The 10620-nt window shown below is 41.9% G+C and overlaps 1 pseudogene; it reads right to left on the reverse strand.

Annotated features, from left to right (window-relative positions):
- Nucleotides 1–9311: 9311 nt before the first annotated feature.
- LOC113831054 lies at nucleotides 9312–9412 on the reverse strand (annotated as a pseudogene).
- Between the last annotated feature and the right edge of the window lie 1208 nt (nucleotides 9413–10620).

Consider the following 10620-nt stretch of genomic DNA (forward strand, 5'->3'; position numbering starts at 1 on the left):
TTTTCCAGATAGGATTTCTTTGCGTAGCCTGGCTGTCCTGGAACTCGTTCTGTAGACCAAGCTGGCCTTGAACTCAAAGAGATCCACCTGCCTCTGCCTCCCAAGGGTTAAAACTGAAGGCTCATGCTACCACCACCCTGCTCAGTAACTTTTAAAGCATAGCTTTAGTTCCTCTGTGTTCCATTTAACTAGCACCTCTAATGTGCTCCAAACATGTTAGGAATTCTAATAGTTAATTATTCCGTTAGTCACCTGAATCAAGTACATTATGTCATTTTGGGGACCTCTTCAATTGCATTGCTCTCTGTGCCTATGTTTTTACTTCCAGATGAAATTGTTTGTCATTTCACTGCATACACCTGATTTTATCCTCCAGCATGTTACTTTGGGTCTCCCAAGAATAAAATGTTAAAAGAAGACAAAACATCCAAATGTTTTTATTAGAGAGAAAATGCCTGAAATGAAAAAAAAATGAAGCTAGCTGGAGAAGGGTGGATAATCTCCCAAAAGCAATGTAAATCTGATCCCAAAGGAGAAGTGCCTATGCTATAAACTGTAGCAGCCAGGGAGAACATCACAAGCTTGGAATTCTCTGAGCCACTTAGGAGTCATGTCTCTCAGGAACAGACTTGCTACAGTGTCTCAGTTGTGCCAGCCAACAGAGAATAGTCTCCAAGAAGTGTGAGGATGCTACATGGCAGAATACCCAGGAAATGTGTGGGCTATTGCCCTCTTTAGAGTTGGCAAACGATGAGATCTGGCCTTGGGGCTGCCATTAACAGACAACAGTAGTCAGTTCTCCAAAGACAGAAAGCACATTTAATGCATTTTCTTCCATAATGGCTAGAACAGTACAATGTTCAAATACACACTTGTGTAGATAAAGAATTCAGACACACGTTATAGGCAACTAAAACACTAGACAATATATAAGTAGTTTTAGGTTCACCAGTGTTACACCTAGTCTGTTGTGCACCACAAGAATGGAGAAAGACAGCAATACTTACGGATTCCAAAGACTTTAATAAATCACCACATAAGAGCGTCAATGATAGATCAGGGCTTCAGGACAAAGACTCAGGAGCCTTGCATTTCCTAGCAGCCCTGAGATGGGGCAGAGCAGGGTCTGTCAGCACAAAACCATGAATACACCTGTGACACATTACAGTTATATTTTTCACCAATCAGGAGTCAGGGATTGGGACTTTCCCTATATGTTCATTGTTGTCAAATGATGCAGAATGCCCAGCCAGTTAGATTCGTTTGTTCTTTTTGTTGTTAGTGTAGTTTGATTGGGGGAGGGTGTTTGTTTCTTTGTTTCTTTGTGGGTCCACCACCCAGCTCCCAAATAAATACATGGAGACATATTCTTACTTATGAATGCTCAGCCTTAGCTTGACTTGTTTCTAGCCAACTTTTCTAACATAAATAATCCCATTTTTCTTTAACTACATTTTGCCTCTGAGCTTTTTTTGCGGGGGGGGGGGGTGGTGAAGACAGGGTTTCTCTGTGGCTTTGGAGGCTGTTCTGGAACTAGCTCTTGACCAAGCTGGTCTCTAACTCACAGAGATCTGCCTGCCTCTGCCTCCTGAGTGCTGGGAGCCACCACCACCCGGATGCCTCTGATCTTTTAACCCTTCTTTGTTCTATATATCTTTCTTTCCTTCTTATTCCATGGCTGGCTGTGTGGCTGTGTGGCTGTGTGGCTGTGTGGCTGTGTGGCTGTGTGGCTGTGTGGCTGTGTGGCTGTGTGGCTGTGTGGCTGGCGCTGGCATCCTCCTCTCCTCCTTTTCTCACTCCTCATTCTTTTCAAGCCTAGATTTCTCCTCCTATTTATTCTCTCCATATGGAATCCCTGCCTTATCTGTCTCCTGCTAAGCTATTGTCCATTCAGCTCTTTATTAGGCCAATCAGGTGCTTTAGGCAGGCAAAGTAACACAGCTTCACAGAATAAAACAAATGCAACATAAAAGAATGCAACACACTTTTGCATCATCAAACAAATGTTCCACAGTGTAACCTAATGTAACACATCTTACACTAACATGCCACAACAGTTAGATTTTGTTAATAGGAACAGGCATTATGTTTGGGGGATTGCTGCTTAGAGAGGAAGCTAGTTAGATTCTGGACAGAACTCCACAGGAACTTGAACTTACTTTCATCCTATGGGTAAAATGGAGCCTGAAATCAAAATGGCAGTGCTTAGGGCAAGGTGCTTTTGCCTGCTTCCTTTACCCCAAATTTTTGTGAAAATGCAAGAATGGATGTATCTCCCTCTATTAATAAAGCTATTGTGTTTATATAATATCGTTTCACTTGTCTCCTTATTTCTTGGTATCTAAGGCATCCATAAACATGAGGAGTAACAATAAGCACTGCAACCATAGAGACTGAAATCTGACACAGCCCTTCGAATCATTCCCTATTCTAACACACCAGATCACATACATACTCCTAGTGAGCAACAGAACCCAAAGGGATGCTGGAAGTTGATATAATTCAGTGAAGCACACACCACCCTTTGAACAAGTATAATATAAGTGCCCCTTACTTCTCTGTTATTTGTATTTATTTCCCTCTTGATCTATGTGTAGAGGTCATGACAATATCACTTAGATTCTTACCACATACTTTCCACGCTTTCATTAAGCTAATTATCTTGAAATATAATTAGCTAATTACAGAGAGAGGTAGATAATGATTGTGAACGGAATGTAAGATAAGCATTAATGAACACCAACAGGATCCAAATATCGCAGTCAGAGAGAAGACATTCAGACTTGGCAGAGAGACAAGAAATATTCAATAACCTTTTGATCAGATGCACTTGTGTCAGAACTAACAATGCTAAGCTGTGTTATTGCAACTGGGTAGGCATCCAAGCCTTCCATTTAAAAACCCAACAAAGCGCCTTTGCATTTCAGTGACTCGAATAATGTTCTGAAGTATCCTGATGCAGTCTGATTGTAATTTGTCAACTGGACTTTTTACTCCTTCTGTTTTCTGTGCCTTTTAGAGAGCATTGTGTGAGAAAGATTTGTTTTCATCTGTAGCTATTTTCAAAGCGACAGAATGTATTGTAATTAAGTTACACCATGCTTTTTGAAGGGTCAGTATTCTAAAATTTAAATTGTTCACAATATGGTAAGGGCATATTTGTTTGAAGTGAAAGTAAAAGAACACGTTGAAAATAGATTTTTTTTTAATTAACTGCCCCAGGATCAGAGCACTTTTCAAATAAAAATACAATAGAGCACCTAATCAGATAGGTTATTTACCCGGAATAAAGGGATCTATGCTCTTGCAAAGTCCTTTAGAATGTACTTTGGCTAGAATGCTTTTACTTATGTAAATATATTCGACTGGGTGGAGCCTGGAACTAAGGTAACATGTATATGCAAAATTCCTGTAGGCACCACCTGCCTCATCTGGAGAGCTAAGCTAATGTAAAGGGTAGCACCAATACCCTGCCTCTGCTAATTGTTGCATTGCTAACAGGAGCATCCTGTCCCCAAATGTCCTCACACGGTATATCTATCACGATGCTTCAGAATATGGTACCTGCTTGCATCTCCAATTAGAAAGTGAGCTGCTTTTAAAGACAAAGATTGAGACTGTTACCTTTTGTGGCCACCTAAGTGGCCTCCAACACATGTCAGTGGACAGAAAATGTAAACAGTACAGAAGACCAACGTGAGGTTAGCTCAATGTATTGTTTATTCATGCTGTACATGGCATTCTGGCTACAAATGCAACTGAAACCAAAGCGATCACCTGGGGATGTGTGACTGCCTCAGAAAGGATCATCTGAGAATGTTTAAAACCTGGGAAGAGAAGATAAACACCCAGGGAGTATTTATAACCTAATGGGAAGGTCTGTCCTTGTCCCAGTCTACTTTCTGGCAGTGTGATAAACACTCTGGCAAAACGCAACTTGGGAGGAAAGGGTTATTTCATCTCATAGGTTACAGCCCACCTTCCAAGGAATCCAAAGCAGAACCTCATGGCAGGAGCTTAAAGTAGAAATCACAGAGGAGTGCCACTTACTGGCTTCTTCTTGGGCTTGCACACAGCTGTCTTTCTCATACAGCCCAGGTCCACCTGTCCAGGGATGACCCTGCTGTCAGTGTGCTAGACCCTCCTACATCGATTAGCAAACCAGAAAACTCCCTGTAGACATGCCCACAGGCCATTAGATGGAAGCAATTCTTCAGCTGAAGGTCTCTCTTCCCAGGAGTGTCAAGTTGACAGCCAAGGGTAGTCATCATCGATTTTGATGAGCGCTGAGAGATGGACAGCTGACCAAGTACAGAGAAATGAGGGGTGTGCAAAGGCAGGACTAGCAAATACAAACACCACAGCTGCTAAGGGCCAGGGAGATGAGAAGCTGTCCATGAGGAAGAAAATGAACCTGGCCAATTGGCAGGAAAGTGGGACCAGGTTTACCCATACTAAGTGACTTGTGACAAGAAGTAAGGGCAGCAAGGATGGAGAGGTAGGGTTGGAAACAGAGAAAAGGATCACCAAAGCTTTTGTGAGAACTCTCAACAGTCAGCCCAGCGGGAAAAATCACTGAGCTGAATCAAGAGGTCTTGCTCCAGACTTCTTCCCCACATTTGCTCTGGAATCAAAGAAAAGAGGAACTGTACCTCTATGAGAATTCTTCCTTATTCTCTCTGTCTTTGTCTTTCTGTCTCTCTGTCTCTGTGTGTCTCTCTGTGTCTGTTTCTTTCAAGCCCTTCATCATAGATTCAGTATTAGTAACTCTAGGATCTTCCAGACTTTCTGTGACAGATTGCATCAACTGTGTGTGTGTGTGTGTGTGTGTGTGTGTGTGTGTGTGTGTGTTTCTTCATATATGGTTCAGGTTGAGTTTGAACTTCAGACCCCCTCCCTCTACCTTCTGAGTTCAGGGCTTACAGACACGGACCAATATATCTGGTATTATGTGCTGCTGGAGATCAATCAAATCCAGGGCTTCCCGAGTGCTAGGCAATAACTCTAGTGACTGAGCTACAGGCACAGTCCTAACTTCAGTTTCTTTATGACTGAAATAAGCAAGACCAAAAGACTGCTGGGGGGAGAGGGAGTTAAAGAGAAGGAGAGGCATCAAGAGGGAAAGTCTGGTGCTAATGCCAAGAAATGGCCAAGATTTAGATGCTGGGTAAAAATAAATAAAATTATGATCTATAATCAGGGCAAGATAGAGCAGAATGGTGCCAGAATTAGTCACACTACTCAGAATGGGAAATAATTCCAAAGTCATGGATTATTTAATTCTGGAATTTTCTAACAGGTATGTGTTGAACATGGGTTGTTAAGACCACATAAAATGAAGCCATGGATAAGGGGTACTACACTGTTGTAATGCCAGGGATGAGGCAATGCATACCAGAGCATGATTTTTTAAACTTATTCTACTCTCCTATAATATATCTTGTCCGTCAGAAGTTTCCCCTCCCTCTACTCCTCTAAGTCTTCCCCACCACCCCCTCTCCCCTAGATCCAGTCCTTCTCCATTTCTCTTCAGAAAAGAGCAGGCCTCCCAGGGATATCAACCAAACACATTGTATCAAGTTACGTAAGTCAAGTCGCAAACCCTCATACCAAGGCTGGAGAGGCAACCCATTGGGAAGAAAAGGGTTTGGAGTAGACAAAAGAGTCAGAGACACACCTGCTCCCACTGTTAGCAGTTCAGCAAGACCGCCAAACAATACAACCATAACATATACAAAAAGGTTCTAGCACAAACCCATGCAGGCTCCATGACTGTCACAGAGCGTGCCTATAAAAGGCCATCTTGGGATTCTGCCTACCAGTGATAGATACTGGAATACTGCTTGGAACCTAGAGCTGTTCTAGATAGTCTCAGGCATTTCTTACAAGGTCTGGCATATCCCTGAATTTTATCAATGAGTTAATTTCCTGTTGGTATTTAAAAGCATCATGGTTTCTAGGGTTTGCCTCTTTTGGCAGTGTTTCACTGTAGCTATACTTTCATGCATAATATTAGTCAAGATTTTTACAGTTCTTTCAAATTTACTTTACTGTTATGGGATATTTGGTCACACTGTGTGAAGATGTGTTGTTGTTTTAACTAACCTGCCTAAGGCACCTTCTGATTGGTTTAATAAAGAGCTGGATGGCCAATAGCTAGGGGAGGAGAGCATAGGCAGGACTTCTGGAGAGAGATGGGAACTCAGGGAGGACTCTGAGGCACAGAGGATTTACCAGCAAGATGCAGAAGAAGTCAGACATACTGTGCCAAGGAGAAGTCACGAGCCACGTGGCAGAACATTGATAATATAAATGGTTAATTTAAGAGCTGGTTGGGAACAGGCCTAAGCTAAGGTCAAGCTTTCATAATTAATAAAGTCTTAATGCCATTATTCGGGAGCTGGTGGTCCAAAGAAACCCATCACACTTGGCATCCAATGTGGCGGAGACACATACATTCAAGAGTAGGGACGATGAGTACCTGGCATGCTACTCAACAGGAAACAAGGTAGGAAGGCCTGCTGCAGCTTGGCCCAGCAACTTCGAAGAGCTTGGGCAGGTAAACATGGCTCCAGGCTCATGAACTGAGTCGGACAGAGTCTGGTTCCAGCACCGTGTGCTAAGCAGAGGCACAGAAGGAGTCTGCAGAGGCAGAGAAGGGTTTTGCAACATTTTCCTGGAGCTGCAGAGCCAGGTCCAGAATGGGTATAGACAGTCATAGAAAAAGAATAATACTAAAGCCTTTAAAGAGAGAGCAATATACTATAAAAAGAATAATCCAGGTAAGGATGGGGAATTTTATAACATAGGACATGCGCGACACTTTACTATGTACTTGTTTCAGATAAATATTATAAAGATTAAAGAAAAGTTTGTGTAAACATTTGTCCAAGTGTATAACTGCCTAACTCATAAATAATGATTGTTTTCCTTTCTTCTAAGTGATACTCAGTGACTTAACTAATTTCTTCAGAACTGTACAGCTACTAAGGGGAGGTCTCAGAGTTCAATTCCCAGTCTTTTTGACTCCAGGTCTCCTGAAATAGCTCACAATGACAGATTTGCTGATTCACTGCTGACACAAAAGCAGAGAAAAGAAAATTCTACTCGCTCCCAGCCTCTTATCCACCATTGGCTTTAAATACTTATTGCTTGATAATTCCATACACGAATATAATGTATTTTGATCAAACTTAACCCCAGCTCCCCGATTTTCCATTTCAACTGGATGTGCACCCCCTCTGTGTGTGTGTGTGTGTGTGTGTGTGTGTGTGTCTGTCTGTCTGTCTGTCTGTCTGTCTGTCTTTCTAACCAGCTGAGTTCACACAGCACTGCCAGTATGTATATATGAGACCATCTGCTAGAACACGGCCAGCCTATCTGGTGCTGCATCTAAAGAAAAAGGTTACTCTTCCCCAAGGATCCATCAACTGTCAGTAGCTCCTCAGATAGAGATGGGATATCGTTAGTCCTTCCCCAGCCATACTGGAACTTGGGCTGCCTTGATCTTGCTCATGTCTTGTGTAAACAGTCACAGTCACTATGATCTCATATGGCCAGTGACGCTGGCACATTTGGAAAACAGTGTTTTAGTGTAAACATCCACTACCTCTGTCTCTTGAGCTGTTTCTGCCCCATTTTCCATGATGATTCCCGGGTCTTAAAGGATGGGAGATGGGGTATATGTGTCCCATTTAGAACTGAACACTCTGTATTTCTTATTTTCTGAATTTTGACCAGGTAGGGAGACTCTGTATTGATCACCATCTACTGAAAAATTAGGCTTCTCTGATAAGAGTTGAGAGATGTGTTAATTTATAGATATAATGATAAGTGTTAAGAGAATAATTTGCTACTGTGTCCAATCAGCAAAGAACAGTAGCAGTAAGATCTCTCAGAGGACCTATGACCTGCCTGGTCATGGGTTCTGGGTCCATTAACAAAACAAAAATTGTGTTCTGTCTTGGGGAGTGGACCTTAAATCTAAGCAGTTGGTTACTCCCAAAGCATCTGTGCCACAACTGCTCCAATGAGCATGTCTTGTCAGGCCGGTGGTTATTGTAGCTTGCTGGTTCACAACTGAGCACTTTGTTGATTGCTTTTCTCCTGTGCTGGGGTGCACAGCATCTTTTGGTAGTGTGGATGCTATTCAATGGGAATAGCTTGATTTCTAAATGGCCTATGGCTCACAAAAATGCAGTCTTCAACAATAGGATCTATGTAGTGGAATAATCTTTTTGTACATTATGAAGATGTGTTATTATGATTGGTTTAATAAAAAGCTGAACAGCCAGTAGCCAGGCAGGATTTTCAAGCACAAAGGACACTGGGAAGAAGACAGGGAGAGTTACCTGCCAGGAGAGGAAGGAGTTATGGGTAGTACAGAATAAAGGTAATAAATCTACAAGACAAATAGCAGATAGATAAAAATGGGTTAATTTAAGGAGTAAGAACTACTTAGTAACAAGCCTAGGTTATCAGCTAAGCTTTTATAATTAATAAGTCTCCATGTCATTATTGGGGAGTTGGCCATCCTGGCAAAAAGTCTGACTACAGACCTATACCAATACTGGGCACATACTCAAGGAAATCTACCCCTTTCTGGATCCATAGCTCTTTATGTTTCCTCCTGGAACACGGGGAAACCTTTCTGAGGAAAGTCTTGTATAGCACCACACCCTGCTCACCCAGTCAACACACAGTCCAGGATCTCTGCCATCATTTCTATCAGAATGCAGGCATGCTGAAACCCTTATCATCTTAAGAGGGAAGCCTCCCTGTGTCCATGTCTGCTTTTGGGCTCCCATTTCTTAGTTAACGCAACAAACAATGAGAATCCTTAGAATCCTCTTTGTATTGACTCTTTATCCTTTACACGATTCCCACCAGCACACTCTGGAAACCCTAACCCAAACACTAGTCACAACTGATCACGCGTATTTTCCCCCATCACCGTTACTCCAGGAAAAGGACTTCCTATCTTCAACAACATCCAAGTCCTTGCCAGGTTTGACTCTTCCACAGTCAAACCTCAAACACCAGCAAGTTTCTGTCACTCATTCTAGCCTTACTCATTTTCTTGAAACACACCAGCCAAGATTCTGCTTCATAACTTTATGTCTCTATGCTCTAAAGGAAGGTCTAGCTTCAGGCAGATAGATTTGCATGCCTCTTCATTCAGATACATGTCAATGTCACCTCCTTAAAGCCTGCCTGGAACCCTTATCATATTGGCCTTCTACATTAGTGTGGGTGTGTGTGCTAGTGTGTGTGTGCTTGTGTGTATATTTGTGTATGTTCATAAAATTTTTTAAAGTAGGTAATTGTTCAAAAATCTGCATGTCATTCTTGGGCAGGGCCTCTGACAATCTTCTCCATAGCTCCTAATTTAGTATATATGCCACCAAAGCAAGTACCTTCAAAAATTGTATATATTCAATAATATGTATATTGCTATGTTTTGCTACTTTTGCATATCTTTCACTTACATATTTGCTTATTTTGTTACATATTTATTTCTTGGTTTGTTGTCTTAACTTCCGTATAATGGAGGCTCCTTGGGGACAGGGTACTTTATTTATCTTGGCCACTGCTCTTTTGTTTGCGTTTCATGCATAATGAATCTTCAAGCAGCACTGTGCCTTTATTTAGGGTTCTTACATAATACTAATAAGTGTGTTTTTTAATATGCCATGGAGCATTAACAGGCAGCAAATATCCCAATATATTATCAATGCAAAATGCAGCTGCTTCCCTTTTATTAAAAAGTTTCCATTTAATTTCACTGATAGTTATTTACCACATGGATGCAGTGCATACATTGTCATAAAAGGCCACATAGGATTCCCGAAGTTCCTGTCTTTTCGAAATGCAAATGCTGGTAAAATAGATGAGATAAACAGCGAGAGTATGGTAAGTATTCTCTAACATGTGTGCTGCAGTTTAGGAATGTGGATGGCTTTTCTCTGGAAGTAAAACACTGCTCCAGGAAGGACTGCCACACATCTGGATATGGTGGTGCCTGCCTGCAATGTCAACATTCAAAAGGCTGAGGCAGGGGACTGCCATGCAATAGAGGCCACGCTCACTATGCAGTCAGTTCCGCATCAGTTTGGGCTATGGTGTAAAGCTCTGACATCACCCTAAAGAGGTCAGAGGGAAAAAGGAGCTGTCTGATGATCACAGGTGTGAAGGGAAAGCAAAAGCTGAAGATCTGAGATTAGGATATTGTTTTTTTCAATTTGTGTGTAGACAGAGGAAAAATTAATTAATTAAAATACAAGACAGTAGATGAAAATGTACTTCAGGAGCGACGTCAAATGCTATGAGAGTGAATCACAGCATGCAGGGTGTTGGTTGGCTAACTGAGTTTGCCACGAAGGCAGGTGGAAAGCAACCGAACTGCTGAGGTCTTTGAGAACTTAAAAGAAAATTTCAGATGCCTGGAAATCACTGGGGACATAAGGCAAAAAGCTAAGAAGAGGACAAGAATGTTTAAAACTGCAAGGTGAGTTACAGAAGGGATGACACGAGCAGTTTCGCCTCTGCTCTGCCGAGACCAAAGTTGGAATTTGACGAAGAAACTTGTGGTCTTGTTTATATCTGAAGCCACAATAAAGA

This window comes from Cricetulus griseus (assembly GCF_003668045.3).
Source record: "Cricetulus griseus strain 17A/GY chromosome 1 unlocalized genomic scaffold, alternate assembly CriGri-PICRH-1.0 chr1_1, whole genome shotgun sequence".
NCBI classification, from domain to species: Eukaryota; Metazoa; Chordata; class Mammalia; order Rodentia; family Cricetidae; genus Cricetulus; species Cricetulus griseus.